Below are 16,588 nucleotides of genomic sequence, written 5' to 3' on the forward strand. Positions count from 1 at the left end.
TGTCACCATTAAGGTCCTGCCTTTGCCGTCTTGCCCCTTTCCTGTGGTGTGGTGGCTCTCAGATTAAACCACCACCAGTCATTTCACTCTTTTTCATGAGAGAGCAGCTGTTTGGTCTCTGAGACAATGGCAGCTTTACCTTTACCTCTCATTATGTACGGGCGGGGGATTGCAGTTATTTAAGATAGATCGTGTAAGCTTGTAATAGGAGTAGGTTATTGAAGTGATTTAGTGCCATACTGTCTCAAATGCTGGCTTTGACAGACTCTCAGGATTGAATGTGAATCTTTCCTGTCAGATGCTTAGCTGGAGTATACAGGAGGCTGGATCAAATGTAGACAGACAGCTCCACATTCTTTATCCTTCATACCAACCACCCAGGAATCATTGTGAGATGCCTGTCCCTTAGTGAGGCAGTTTCAAAAATACTGTTTTCCTTTTCCTGGAATAGTTAAGATACTGCATGATATCACTTACTGCTGCTGCTCATTGTGTTAGGTCAGCTCCAGTTTCATTGGAGCTTGCAAGAATTACTCACTGCTTTTCAGCCAGGCCTCATGTGAAGTGAGTCGAATGTACATCGTTCTTGCTTCAGCTTTTCTTTATTCACACCTGGAACATTAATGTTGTAACCTGGCCAGGATTCATTGCTCCTCTCCTGATGACCCTGGAGAAGGCATGTGCCGCTGCAGTCCCATGTCCTGTAAGTTGGCCCACAATGCCCTTAGAGGGAATTGCAGAATTTTGACCCAGTGCCACTGAAGAAAAAGCAATACATTTACAAGTCAGAATGGTGAATACCTTGGAGGACAGTTCTGAGTCAACCACATTGCTGTGGGTCTGGAGTCACATGTAGGCCAGACCGGGTAAGGATGACAGTTTCCTTCCCTAAAGGACATAAGAGAACCAAATGGGTTTTTCTAACAACCAGCAAAGATTTCATGGTCATCATTAGACTCATAAATTCCAGATTTTTATTGAATTCTGCCATGGTGGGATTGGAACCCAGGTCTCCAAAACATTATCTGGGTCTTTGATATAACAGTCCACGATAATACCACTAGACCGCCGCTTCCCCTCCAGCTGTCTGTAACAAAGAGTTATAAGGACTGTCACCCCTCTGAGAGAAGAAATTCTTCCTCATCTCCGTCTTAAATTGACACTCCTTTGTTCTGAGACTATTTCTTCTGGTCATAGACACTTCCATGAGGGGGAGCATCCTCTCAGCAGTTTACCCTGGGTAGCCCCTTAAGAATCCAAGAACATAGAATAAAGAACAGTATACTGCAGGAACAGGCCCTTTGGCCCACCAAGTCTGCATTGACACATGACGCCTTTCTAAACTAAAAGCCACTTACCTCTATGTGGTCTGTATCCCTCTACTCCTGTCTATTCATATAGCTGCCTCAATGCTGCTATTGTCACTGCTTCCACCACCACCTCTGGCCCTCCTTTCAGGCACTCCTGTGTAACAAAAAAACACTTGTCTCTCACATTCTTTAAACTTACCCCATTTTAACCTCAATATATGTCCCCTTATAATTGACATTTCTACACTGGGAAAAAGACTCTCGACTATCTATTCTATCCATTCCTGTCATCATTTTGTCAACTATCAGGTTTCACCTCATCTTTTGACATACAAGTGAAAACAAGTCAAGCTTTTCCAATATCTCTGCATTGCTAATACCCTCCAAATGCAGCAACATCCTGGTAACCATTCCTGTGCCCTCTGCACACCTTGTGGTAGTGTTGCAATCAGAACTGTTCACAGTGTGCCAAACGTGGGCTAACTAAAGTTCTATACGGCTGCAACGTGACTTGCCAATTTTTATACTTAATGTCCTGACCAATGAAGATGAGTCTCATATACGCCTTCTTGACCACCATATCCAATTGTGTTGCAATTTTCATGGAAATGTAGATCTATATGCCTAGATCCTTATGTATGTTGATGCTACTGAAGGTACTGCCATAATACTGTTTACTTCCCTCCTGCATTACATCTTCTAAAATGTGTCACCTTGCATTGAGAGTCATACAGCAAAGAAAAGGTCCTGCCGTCGAGTCTCCACCGGCAAACATCTTGCACTTATCGAGGTTAAATTCCATCTGTCATTGGTCTACCCAGTTTACCAGCTGTTTGGTATTAAATTGAGATTATCCTCCTCACTATCAACAACACCAATTTTTGTGTTATGGAATCATACAGCACAGAAACACACCCTTTGGTCCAACGAGTCCATGCCGATCTGCAAATTTACTAATTGCACCTTTTACATTCGCATCCAAATCATTCACATACATAACAAACAGCAAGGTCCTAACACCAGTTCCTGTGGTACACAGCTAGTCACAGTCTTCCAGTCACATTTTGCTTCCTGTTTGTAAGCCAATTTGTCCAGCTTAAACTCCATCTGGCATTACTCTGCCCATGTCTCGAGCTTACCTACAACCTACAGCATCCTCTAGCAATCCTCCTCACTATTTTATATATATTACAAACAACAGAGATCCTAGCACTGATCCCTGTGGAACACCACTGGTTACAGATCTCCAGACAGAAAAATATCCATCTCTTATGACTAAGCCAGATCTGTGTCCATCCTGCCTGTTCACTGCAGATCCTATGTGACTTTACCTTTTCTGTTAACTTGCCATGAGGGCCCTTGTCAAAAACCTTGCTAAAGTCCATATGGACAACATCCACTGCCCTGCCCTGCCCTCATGGATCTTCTCGGTCACTTCCTCAAAAAATTCAACCTAGCTTGTGAGACATGACCTTCTGTATGCAAAACCATGCTGCCCATTGCTAATAAGTCCATATTTTTCCAAATGTGAGTAAATCCAGTACCTAATGATAATTTCTAATAATTTCTCTACCAGTGACGTAAAACTGACTAGCCTGTAATTTCCTTAATTATCCCTGTTGCCCTCCTCAGACGAAGGTGCAGTATTGGCTGTTTTCCAAGCCTCTGGGACTTCTCCTATGACTGAAGAGGATTCAGCGATTTTGTGCAAGGTCCCAGCTATTTCCTCACCTGCCTCCCTCAGAATTCTGGGATGGATCCCATGAGGCCCTGGGGACTTGTCTACTTGAGAGGCATAGCTGGAGTGGATAGCCAGTGACCTTTTCCCAGGGCGGAAATGTCTGTTTTGAGGGGTCATAATTTTAAGGTGATTGGAGGACGGTATAGGAAGGCTGTCAGAGGTAGGTTCTTTACACAGAGAGTGGTGGATGTGTGGAATGTACTGCTGTTAGTGGTAATGGAGCCAGATACTTTAGAGAATTTTAAGCTACTCTTGGATAAGCACATGGAGGATAGTAAATTGTCGGGTATGCAGTGTAGATTGATCTTAGTAGGATAATAGGTCAGCACAACATTGTGGGCTGAAGGGCCTGTACAATGCTGTACTGTTCTATGTTAGAACATAGAACATAGAACAGTACAGCACAGAACAGGCCCTTCAGCCCACAATGTTGTACCGACCATTGATCCTCATGTATGCACCCTCAAATTTCTGTGACCATATACATGTCCAGCAGTCTCTTAAATGACCCCAATGACCTTGCTTCCACAACTGCTGCTGGCAACGCATTCCATGCTCTCACAACTCTCTGCGTAAAGAACCTGCCTCTGACATCCCCTCTATACTTTCCACCAACCAGCTTAAAACTATGACCCCTCGTGCTAGCCATTTCTGCCCTGGGAAATAGTCTCTGGCTATCAACTCTGTCTATGCCTCTCATTATTCTATGTGTTCTATGTGTTCTTGAGTGCTCTTCAAAACACATAACACTGGCTCTTTTTTTTTAATATATCTACATGCGCCAGAATATTAAGATTCCCTCCACTAAGTCCTTCTCCTTTGTGAATACTGATGCAAAGTGTCCATTAAGGACCTCACCACCTTATTCTGGCTTCACACACTTTCCCTTCTTTGACCTTGAGGAGTCCTGTCCTTTCCCTAGTTACCCATTTGCTCTTTACATAAACGTAAACTGCCTTAGGATTTTTCATAATTCTGTTTTCCAGAGACGTTTCATAGTCCCTTTCAGCTTTTCTGATTCCTGTTTGAGTTCTTTCATGCTGTCTTTGTATTCTGTGAGGGCTCTGTCTGTCTCCTAAACCTTAAGCATGCTTGCTTTTCCTTTCTCACTAAGCTCTCGATTTCTTTTGTCATTCAAGGTTCCTGCATTTTACCATTCTTATCCTTCATTTTCACAAGACCCTGCTGGTTCTGGGCTCTCATCAACTGGCTTTAAAAGATTCCTGTAAGCCTGATGTGGAGTTACCCCTCAAACAGCTGCCCCCAGTCTACATTCCAAAGTTCCTGCCTAATATTTTGGCAGTTAGTCTTTCCCCAGTTTATTACTTTTGCCCAAGGGCTATTCTCATCCTTCTCCAGAGTAACTTAAGACTTACAGAATTATGGCTGCTGTTCCCAAAGTGCTCCCCCTCTGAGACTTCGATCACCTGGCCGGGCTCATTCTCTAATACCAGGTCTAGTATGGCCCCTTCCCTAGTTGGACTTTTAAATATTATTCCAAAAAACTGACCTGGTCGCACCTAACAAATTCTCCCTCATCCAAGCCCCTGTCAGTGGGGGACTCTCAGTCAATATAGGGGAAGTTAAAATCACCCACCGAAACAGTTTTCCATAAGCCGTCCACACCTCTGTCCTCTGTCACCTGCTGGCTGTTAGGAGGTCTGTAGTACAATCCCATCAGAGTGATTGCATCCGTCGTACTCCTGAGCTTTACCCATGTGGCCTGGCTAGATGAACCCTCCAAGGTGTCCCCTACATCCTTTACAAACCTGTGTAGCTCAACTGAAACATCTGTAACATGGAATGTAAAACTGCCAGATGTGTTCCCCTCTCAACTAACTCTGTAATAGTTGCAACATCATAATTATATGTATCAATACAAGCTCTAAATTCATCCGCTTTACCTGTCCTACTCCTCACACTCAAACAAATATACTTCAGACTGCCAGTCTCGCCATGTTCAGTAACAGTCCCCTGTCTGTCCTTCCACTTAGTCTTTGACTCCACCCCTGTCATTTGGTCTGCTGACCTACAGCTTCAGGCCCTCCTTCCACACTGTCACACTAGCCGAAACACTCCAGAGCTGCACTAACAAACCTTCTTGCCAGGTGTCCTTGTATGTGCCCCACCTGCTCCAGAAGACATTACAACAATCCAAATACCTGAAACCCTCCATCCTACACTGCCCCTTTAGCCACGTATTTAACTGTACCATATTCCTATTCCTAGGCCCACTGGCATGTGACACAAGAAGTAATCCTGAGATAACGCTGCAGGTGCTGCTTTTCAACTTCCTACCTAACTTCCTGAGCTCCCTTTGCAGGAACTTATCTCTCTAACTGCCTATGTTGTTGGTGCCAATATGGACCATAACCTCTGGCTGTTCACCTTCCCCTTTAAGAATATCCTGTGCCTACTCTTAGACCTCCTTGACCCCGACAGCTGACAATCACTTTGACAGGACTGCATACTATCCTGGAGTCTCTATCATGGCCGTAGAAACGCCTAACTGTGTCTGTGACAATCGGGTCCGTTATCAATACTGCCCACCTACTGTTCGATTCCCACTGCTGTACAACATAGCCAGTCATTCTCATAGAATCCCTACAGTGTGGAAACAAGCCTTTCAGCCCAACAAGTCCACACCGACCCTTGGAGCATCCCAACCAGGCCCATCCCCTTATAACCTGCCTAAGCTACACATCCCTGAACACTATGGGCATTTTAGCACGGCCAGTCCACTGTAACCTGCACATCTCTGCACTGTGGGAGGAAACCAGAGTACCCGGAGGAAACCCAAACAATCACTAGGAGATGTACAAACTCTACATAGAGAGTTGCCCGAGGGTGGAATTGAACCCAGGTCCCCGGCGCAATGAGGCAGCAATGCTAACCACTGAGCCACCGTGCTCCCCCATATTGCCACCTCATTCCACCTCATGATGCCTCTGAACTAGCTGCTGCTGCTTTCCCTGAGAGGCCATTCCCCAAATCAGTTCCTCTAAACATGGTATATCTGTTTGAAAGGGAATTGGCCACAGGGAATTTCTGCACTGCCTGCTCACACTTACTTATCTTCCAGGTGGCCAGGTGGGAGAGTGGGTTGTGAGGGTCTGGCTGTGAGCGGGGTATGAGGGTCTGGCTGTGAGGGAATGCGCGACCTAATCTAATGTATCTTGATGTTGAGGGAAGTTGCAGAGGAAATTGCGGAGCCCCTTGCAGAAATATTTGTATCATCTATAACTGTGGGTGAGGCCCTGGATGACTGGAGAGTGAATAATGTTGTGCCTATATTTAAGAAGGAATGTAAAGAGAAGCCTGGGAACTGTAGGCCTGAGAGTCTGACCTCAGTGGTGGGTAAGTTGTTGGAGTGATTGTGGAAGATAGGATTTGTACGCATTTGGAAAGGCAAAGACTGATTAGGGATAGCCAGCATGGTTTTCTGTGAGGGAAATCATGTTTCACAAGCTTGATTGAGCTTTTTGAGGAAGTAACCAAGAAAATTGATGAGGGCAAAAAGATAGTAATTTGTATACTTGGGCATTAATAAAACCTCTGACAAGGTTCCACCTGGTAGACTAATTAGTAAAGTTAGATGACATGGGATTCAGGCGAGTATGTTAATTGAATATAAAATTGGCTTAATGGTGGGATGATGTGGAGGTGCCAGTTTGGACTGGGATTGACAGGGTCAGAAATCACTTGACCACCAGGTTATAGTCCAACAGGTTTATTTGAAAACACAAGCTTTCGGAATCCTGCTCCTCCTCCAGGTGTTAGTGAGAGCGGTAATATCAGTCTCATACCTAACGTGCGTTGCCTAATGTAAAATGTCACCTCCTCTTTACACTAATAAAGCCTTTAGTTCTCTCAGGGCAGTGACTTGAAAGAAATTCAAGGACTTATGAAATAATCATTCAAAATCTTTTAACTGATTAAAGATTTAACAGCATCTTAGGTTTGTTTAATACATCCTCATAAGTGATGTGACCCTTTGATCTTTTGCTTATAAATTCTCTGCCTGACCCATCTGTCTTACTAACACCTGAAGAAGGAGCAAGGCTTCAAAAGCTTGTGTTTTCACATAGAGTTGGACTATAACCCGGTGTCGTGTGATTTCTGACCTTAATGGTGGGAGACAGTGGTGGAGGATTTTGGACTGGATGCCTGTGACCAGCGGTGTTCCACAAGGATCAATACTGGGTCTACTCTTGTTTGTCATTTATATGACAATTTGGCTGACAATATAGAAAGCATGGTTAGTAAGTTGGTGATATAGTGGACAGTGAAGAAAGTTATCAGAGATTACAAAGAGATTTTGATCAGTTGGGTCAATGAGCTGAAGAGTTATTGCATTTTGGAAAAACAAACATTTGCACAGCAGAACTTGTACAAGTGAAAATAGGACCTTGGGTAGCTTTGCAGAAGATAGAGATCGAGGGGCTCAGGTACATAATTCTTTGAAGTGTGCATCATAAATAGATAATGTGATTAAGGCATTTAAGGGCTCACTTTGCCTTCATTGCTCAGACCTTTGAGTCAGCGGTACATTATGATGAGGTCATACAGGATGTTGGTGAGGCCTCTTCTGAAGTAATGTATGCAGCTCTGGTTGCCCTTTTATAGGAAGGATATTACTAAATTGGAGCGGGTTCAGAAAAGATTTACCAAGATGTTGCTGGGAGTAGAGGGTTTGAGCTGGATAGGCTGGGACTATTTTCACTGAAATGTAGGAAGTTGAAGGGTGACCTTGCAAAGATTTATAAACTGATAAGGGGCATAGATAAGATAAATGGTAGATGTCTTTTTCCTAGGGTGGGGGATTTCAAGACCATGGGGCATTTTTTTAAGGTGAGAGGAGAAAGATTTTTAAAAAAGACATGAGGGGCAGTTTTTTTAATGCAGAAACTGGTTTCTGTGTGGAATAACTTCCAGAGGAAGTGTTGGATGTGTGTACAATTACAACATTTAAAAGACATTTGCATTAATATATAAATAAGTGTTTGGAGGGCCATGGTCCAAACACAGGCAGGTGGGACTAGTTCAGTATGGGATTATGGGTCTAGGCCCGAAACGTCAGCTTTTGTGCTCCTGAGATGCTGCTTGGCCTGCTGTGTTCATCCAGCTCCACGTTTTGTTATCTCAGTATGGGATTATGATCGGCATGGACTGGTTGGGCCAAAGAGTTTGTTACCATGCCGTATGACTGCATGACTCTGGCTGAGAGTTGAGGGAAGGGGGAATGAGCTTCTGGCTGTGGAAAAGGGAATAAAAGTCAGGCTGCTGTTTGACGTGGGTTGGTGGACCACTCACGAGGAGCAATAAAAGCAGGATGTGATGCCACCCGTAGGTTGCAGGAACAGATACTCACATTCCGCTTGGGAACCCTGCAGCCCAATGGTATCAATGTGGATTTCACCAGCTTCAAAATCTCCCCTCCCCCCACTGTATAGAGAACGAGCCAAGCTCATCCCCGCCTGCCTAACCTGTTCTTCCTCTCACCTATCCCCTCCTCCCACCTCAAGCTGCACCTCCATTTCCTACCTACTAACCTCATTCCACCCCCTTGACCTGTCCGTCCTCCCCGGACTGACCTATCCCCTCCCTACCTCCCCACCAATACTCTCCTCTCCACCTATCTTCTCCTCTATTCATCTTCAGTCCACCTCCCCCTCGCTCCCTATTTATTTCAGAATCCTCTCCCCATCCCCCTTTTCTGATGAAGGGTCTAGGTCCGAAACATCAGCTTTTGTGCTCCTGAGATGCTGCTTGGCCTGCTGTGTTCATCCAGCCCCACACTTTGTTATCCAGGATGTGAAAGAGCTAGGTTGTTAAATGGGACACATGTTGGCACTCTTAGAGACATTTTGTATGCTGCCCAGTGATGGTATTCAGCTAAGGGACTGGACCTGTGTGACCTGGGTAGCTGATGCAGTGATGATGCATGCAGATGTTTGGGTGCTTATGCAGCCACCCTAACATTTCCTCCTCCCACACCCTTCCTCCCCACCATAAGGCAAGCTGATAAGCTGGAAACAACCTGCCTCTCACCATGCTTTTGTGTAGACCAGCTCAGAATGTGACCCAACAGAGGTGAAGGAAGGTCAGACGTAGTTAAACGGCAGTGGCTTAGCTTGGTCCCAGTTCCCACTTTTCCTGGTCTGGATCAGGACTGCAAGCTGAGTCTATGTCTCTTTTTTTTGCTTTCTCCACCAGCTGCTTGGCCTGCTGTGTTCATCCAGCTTCACACTTTATTATCCAGGCAGTCAAACTATTCTCAGTTATCTCTGTTGCTGGGCACATTGTAATGGGTGTGGATTTATTAAGCACTGATTTAAATGTTCAATATATAAAGTTGAATTCTTTCTGAAATTAATGTTTTTGACATTAGTTTAGTGTCCTCCTTGAAGCAAATAATTTGGACAAGGCAATGTTCTGGTAGTTGCCCTATCTTACTGTGTCTGATGGAGGGGTTTGGATTCTATGTATTTATCGGTGAATCGCCATCTAGCAGACTTAACTTTGGAAGGTTCATTGATTCAGCCAAAGACTTCATTCTGTTTTGAAAAAAATCTGGGTTGAGTTCCTGTTCCCTACAGATTCCTTTCTAGGGTAACACATATTTCGTGCTTTTGGAGGAGGGTGTGTCTTGTATTTGATTTTTCTTTTGTTTCTCATCCCTCTCTCCCACCACACTGATGTAAACCAGGCTGCACTGTGACAGCTCATGGCCCTGAGCAGTGTTTACAATCTCATCTCAGCCGTTTCATTATCTCGTGGCAGTGACCTTCTGTTTACTGCATGCTTGCACACCGACTGGCACTCTCTCAGTTCTTTACAAACATAATGCCCAAACCCCTCTCATCCATATATTGAATAGAAAATCCTTCCATGTTGTTTGGATACTTGACTGCTGTGTAAAAATGAAAAAAAAAATTTTCAATTGTGCCTGTCATGTCTTCAGGACACCAAAAAAAAACCCCACAGCCACTTCAGGTGTGTGGTCGCTATGCTGTACTGTCAGAATAATGTAATATGATGACATAGTTCAAATATCTTTCTCAACATATGCTGTCCAAGGCAACTGAATCAGTTAAGCTGCAGCCGAATGGATTTACTTTCCTTTGTTATTATGTTAGATTCCTGGATGTTTGTTTACTAAAGATTTGCGACCATATTTAATTACTTTGCAAATCAGTGGCCTTAGTCCTGTTTAGTGTTTTAAACAATAAAGAACACTTGCATTTCTGCAGAACTTTAATAATCTTAATGGTCCCAAAGCTTTTTGCAGACGATTAAGCAGTTTTGAGGTGTCATCATTGTTGTAAAGAAGGAAACGTCTACCAATTTGTGCACATCCCAGAATCAGCAATATTGATGTCAACCAGATAACCAGCTTTAAGATGAAAAGCAGAGCCGTGTGGGTGCTAGAAATAAGGCTGTGAAGTACCTAATTGAAAGACAAGATATTGCTTTTGAGCTCATTGAGGTTGGTTGAGGGATTAAGATTGATCAGTTCTCCAGGGAGATCTCCCAGCTTTCTGTCAGAAGTGTGTTTTGACATCTTTAGAGTTGAAACTTGGAAAGCGGAAACAGGCCCTTAGTTTAATGTCTGAGTTGAAAGATCTGCACCTTTTTTCAGCGCATCACTCCTTCATATTCTACCTGGAGTGTCATCCTGGATTATTTTGAGGCTGGAATCTGTAAAATCGTAAGACTTGGCAGGAATAGACCATTTGGCCCATCAAGTCTGCCATTCAGTGAGATCTTAGCTCATCTGATAATCCCCAACTCCACTTTTCTGCCTCATCCCCATAAGCCTTGATTTGTTATACACAAAGAAACCCGTGTTCATTTGATTCAGGAGTGAGTGTGGTACCTGCCAAGCCACCGGCTTGCCCAATAGAGATTGGTGGAAGCAATGCATTCTTTTTAGTTCTTGTACGTTATAGCCCATTCTTCTCTGTCATTAGTTAGCAGAGTCTGAATAAAGGGTGGCTCTGAAGGGACACTCAACACTTCTTAGACCAGAATTGTGGCTTGTTGAACTTTTACACAGTAGCCAGGCAGATTGATCTGAGGGATGCGGGTTCAGTGGATTGGCCATGCTAAATTGTCCATAGCGTACAGGGACGGCAGACATGAGAGGTAGATACAGGGTTACAGGGATGGGTGGGATGTTCTTTGTAGGGTTAGTGTGGACTCAAAGGACCGAATGGCCTGCTCCCACACTGTAGGGATTCTATACTTCTCAAAATTGTTGCCCTGCATTTGATATTTCTCAATTGTTTTATGCCAACATCAGTAACATTCTATTCTCTTAGTGAGCATTAGCTTCACTATTGTTTCCTCTTCTTTTGAACTTTGCCTTTCCCACTTTGCACAGGGTGAGCTAATCTTGTCTTTCTCAGAGCCAGCGATCAAGTCAAGGAAAGCTTGTGTCAATCAGGTATTGTTTGTGTAGAGAATAGAACAGTTTGTTAAAATTTTAAAATTAATCTCCTACCCACCTGTGCTGTGAGCTCTATGGAAAATTTTGACAACTCAAAATCAACTTGCAGAAATATTTTTTCTACACCAAGTTAGCAAATGAACATCAGAGATTAATAAACTATTTCTGGAGCTGTCTAAAGCATACAATATTTGAAAATGTTCTTCAGAATATTGCAAACAAGTGTGGTTATGTGACCATACAGTTCTGAGCTAGGGACCTTTCTGAGCTGCTCTTGGGGGATTGAATGTCCTCTGATCACTTTGTACTGACTTCCTGTGCTGGGCTCCATTGACCCAGACAAAGTTTGTCAGCTCTCGAGCAATGTAGAGGGTAACAAGTAGACTGATTCAGAGCTGCCAAGTTGTAAACCTGCTTGGCCTGCTTGTGCTCATCCAGCTCCACACCTTGTTATCTCAGATTCTCCAGCATGTGCAGTTCGTATTAACTGTTGGGAGAGATTGCTGTGCTGGGCAAACTCCTCTGGCTACAGAAATGCTCATTGAGTTAATGTTGAAGCTACTACATCTATGGGTTGTGTTATTCTCAATACTTAAAACAAAATAGAAAAGTGACCAAATGACAGTGTATGTCCAAATGTAAAAATAGCATGTAATTTATACTTTAAATTAGTGTTGCTGAATATTTTCAGACTGTGAGACTTGACTAGGTTAGTCTGCCTTGATGTCTGTCTACTATCACAGATTATTGCAATAAATGCAACACTTTGAAGACGAATTTCAGGTTTATCACTCGAATTGTGTAATTAAATCAAGCCATAGATTCATACTGTATGGAAACAGACCCTTTGGCCCAACTCATCCACACCCAGCTGACATTCCAATCTGACTAGTCTCATTTGCCAGCAATTGGCCTATATCTCTCTGGACCCATCCTATTCATGTACCCATTCAGATGCCTTTTAAATGTTGTTGTTGTATCCGCCTCCAACACTTCTCTTGTGGCTTCTTCCATTCACGCACCATCCTCTGCATGAAAAAATTACCCTCTGGTCCTTTTTAAATCTTTCCTCTCTCACCTTAAACCTGTGCCCTCTAGGTTTTGTACTCATCCACCCTGGGGAAAACACTTTGTTTATTTACCCTGTACATGCTCCTCATAAGGTTCTGTAAGGTCACCCCTCAGCCTCCACTCCAGAGAAAATCAGTCTAACCAGCCTCTCCCTACTGTTCAACCCCTCTAATCCTGGCATTGTGCCTCCCCTAAGACTGAAGTTTTACTCACTTTTTGGATCCTGTCTCATGGCTTTGTCCTTGAGCACTTATCTGGGAGATTTAACTTTTGCATATTTGTACAGAACCTGCTCGCCATATTGCATGGTATTTCAGAGAATCGATAGCTGCAATCAGATACAAGCTCTGCCGCCCACACATGTCTTCCTCTCGCATGTCAGTACCTCTGGTGCAGTGGGAATGCAAATTACCCTGTCTGTAGTGCATAAGAATCTGTTTGGAATCTTAAGCTGTGTAGTACAGTTGAACAGGATGTGTTGTCTGTGTGTGGGATAGTGCCGTGTGTTAAATGTGTACATTTAAAACTGTCCCTGTCTGTATTGTGCACGTTAGCAAAGCAAGGTATTTTGGATCAGTGAATCTTTTCGCAGACAGCAAATGACAATTGAAATATAATTTTTGTGCTTCTGTGCGGAGACATTGCAATTGCTGGCTTGTCAATGCACAAACGCTACTGGAGTGACTGATGAGGTCATTGTTTTTGATATTTTGCTGGATTAATATTGGAGTGGACACCAGGAGAACGTCCTTGCTAACTCATGCAGTGGAGTCTTATATGCTCACCTGAACAGGCAGGTGGATGTGAGATAGTAAGAACTGCCGATGCTGGAGTCAGGGATAACACAGCATGCTGCTGGATGGATGCAGCAGGCTAGGCAGCATAGAGAAACAGGAAGGCCGACGTTTCAGGTCGGGACCCTTCTTCAGAAACGGGGAGGGGGAAGAGAGCTCAGAAATAAATAGAGAGGAGGGGTGGGGCTGGGGTAGGTAGGTGGGATGGTGATAGGTGAGTGCAGGTAAGGAATGGTGGGGATTGGTCAGTGAGATGGGAGGGGTGGATAGGTGGGAGAGAAGATGAACTGGTTGTGTCAGGTCATGGAGGCAGGGTTGAGAGGGAGGATTGGACATGGGATGAGGCTGGGGGGTGGGGAGATTTTAAAATTGGTGATATCCATGCTTAGGCCATTGGGCTGTAGGCTCCCGAGGCGGAATATGAGGTGCTACTTGTCCATTTTGTGGGTGGTGTCATTGTGACACTGGAGGAGGCAGATGGCTGGAGAGAGATGACAAAGTGTGAAGCTGGATGAGCACAGCAGGCCAAGCAGCATCTCAGGAGCACAAACGCTGGCGGTGGCTGTTGCATTTAATGCCTAACTGAAAGATGACACCTGACAGTGCAGTGCTCGTGGCACACTACAGGGCCAGATGAGTTGAATTTCACACTCTGGTCTAAACAAGACAAGTAGCTTCCTGATTAATCAAATTACCCTTTGTACTGTAATAGATTTCGGTCACTGCATATATCTTGAACGGGACACAGCCATGAGACTGTAACATTTGAGAGGTTAGATTTGTTAACCTGTCTAGACAAAAGCATTCTTCACGTGCGGTGGGATTTGCCATGGGGTGTTAAATATGTGAACTGTCAAAATAAAGTCTCCTTCAGACGTCCTGCAGTTCATTTTCTGTTGTGACTTCCACTCCCTGTGGCGTGGTGCAGCCATAGATTGTACAAAATGAGGCCAGTCAGCTTATCTGACTTGTGTTGGCTCTGGAAGAGCGATCCAATCAGTCCTGCCTCCTGCTGTTCTTCGCCTTTTTTAAAAAAATCACTGCCAGTATTTATCCAATTTTTGTTTTGGAAGTCATTGTTAAACCTACATCAGGCTACCTTATAGGTTGACAGAACTCGGTGTGGAAGGGGAATTCTCATCACATCGTTGATTTGTGTGCCAGCTAACTGAAATTTGTGACCTTTGGTCACTTAACCTTCTGCCAGTGGAAGGAGTTGCAATTCATGTAAGTAGAGTCTTCCATTTCTGTATAAAATTAGCGTCTGTTTAGTTGCCTGTTTCTTCTGTTCTAATTCTGTTAAGTGCATGATGCAAAGTTTCTACTTCGAGCCTCCAGTATGTGTTTCATTTGGCAGCCTTTAAGATTTTGGAGTTTGGTGTCATCAGTAGAAGGTGTATAAAGTCATTCGCAGGCGTTTGCATTCAGTTTGAATCCTGTCTTAATTTCTGACTTTGTCACTGTAAGTGGGTACAGGTGCTGGTGCCACTGTGGTGAGATTTAATCGAGGTGTTCAAGTTCATGAAGAGTAAATGTACAAACGGAGAACAAGAGTAGGTCATTCAGCCCTTTGAACCTGTTCAGCGGTTCAGTAGATATGACTAATGTGATTTTAACCTAACTGTACATTCTAGTATAATCCCTAATAATCTTTGGTAACCAAGAATTTTTCTGCCTCTTCCTTGAAAATGTTTAAAGATTCGACATCCATTGCCTTTTGAGGAAGGGAATTCCAAAGAGACTCAACCCTCTGAAAGACGGTTCTCCCCCCTCCAACTCTGATTTAAATGGCTGACCACTTTTTTTTAAACCATGGCCCCTAGTTCTAGAGATGATGGGAACTGCAGATGCTGGAGAATCCAAGATAACAAAATGTGAAGCTGGATGAACACAGCATTGTGCTCCTGAGATGCTGCTTGGCCTGCTGTGTTCATCCAGCTTCTCACTTTTTGTTACCCCTAGTTCTAGATTTTCCACGAGGAAACATTGTTTTCATATCCCCGACCAGTCCATTCAGGATCTTATATGTTCCAATTAAGTCACCTCCGACTCTTCTAAACTCCAGGATACAGGTCCAGTGCCTGGCCTTTCCTCATAAGGCAATCCATTCATTCTGGATATTTTAACTGCTTCCCACACATTAACATTCTTCAGTAATTATGGTGACCTGTTCTGTACACAGTACTCCAGATGTGGTCTTACCAAAGCACTGTATAATTCAAGCCTAACCTCCTTAATCTCATATAAGATAACAAAGTGTGGAGCTGGATGAATGCAGCAGGCCAAGGAGAAGAAATTCCTCCTTGAATCATGTTAAATGGGCAACCCCTTACTGTGATTTTGCCCTCTGGCGTAGACTCTCCCACAAGGGGCAGTGACTTCTTTGCATCTCTCTTGTCAGGTCTCCTAAGAAACTTATAGATTTGAATAAAGTCAACTCTTGTTCTTCGAAACTTCAATGAGTACAAGGCCAGTATATCCAACCTCACCTCAAAAGATTCCAGTATACACAGGACCAATCTAGGGAACGGTCTCTGGATTGCCTCCAATGCCATTACATCATTCTTCAGAAAAGAGACCCAGAACTATTCACAAAATTCCATATGGACTAACTAGTTCTTTGCATAGTTTTAGCAATACTTGACAATAAGAAAATGTAAACTTCTCGATTAGGTAAAACAGAAAATCAACATGTTAGTTAAAGAAAGGGAATCATTTATTATTTATGAACCCTGACACATGAAGGGATTGCTGTGTGTCCTAGGGCATGAAACACAAGGAAACTGAATGGAATGTTATCACTTAGTGTGAGGTGAGTGGAATATGAGATTAAGGATGTGGTCAGAGATAATGGGAACTGCAGATGCTGGAGAATCTGAGATAACAAAGTGTGGAGCTGGATGAACACAGCAGGCCAAGCAGCATCAGAGGAGCACAAAAGCTGACGTTTCGGGCCTAGACCCTTCATCCGAAAAGGGGGATGGGGAAAGGATTCTGAGGGGGTCTGGGCCCGGGGCGTCGGCTTTTGTGCTCCTGGGATGCTGCTTGGCCTGCTGTGTTCATCCAGCCTCACATTTTGTTATCGAAGAATTAAAGCCGGCCGATGATAAATTTCTCTCCCCAACCTTCTCGCTTTATCCCCTTGCCACTCACTTTGTAGCCCTTCCTCATCCCCACATCCCTTCATTTATTGATTCACTAAAAAGGTGCTTAAGCTAAG

The 16,588-nt window shown here is 43.8% G+C and overlaps 1 protein-coding gene across 7 annotated transcripts in view; it reads left to right on the top strand.

Moving 5' to 3' along the window:
• The window catches only part of stim1b (stromal interaction molecule 1b), a 130,003-nt gene that overhangs the window by 31,014 nt on the left and 82,401 nt on the right, over positions 1–16,588 (top strand). The window contains exon 1 of one of the 7 annotated variants that reach the window (XM_059646889.1): positions 14,501–14,595. The exons of the other annotated variants lie outside the window; for them this stretch is intronic. The gene's annotated coding sequence lies outside the window, so the exon portion shown is untranslated. Of the gene's footprint in view, positions 1–14,500; positions 14,596–16,588 lie in introns of those variants that run through there. 7 annotated transcript variants of the gene reach the window in all.

The sequence above is a fragment of the Stegostoma tigrinum genome, chromosome 6, assembly GCF_030684315.1.
Source record: "Stegostoma tigrinum isolate sSteTig4 chromosome 6, sSteTig4.hap1, whole genome shotgun sequence".
NCBI lineage: Eukaryota > Metazoa > Chordata > Chondrichthyes > Orectolobiformes > Stegostomatidae > Stegostoma > Stegostoma tigrinum.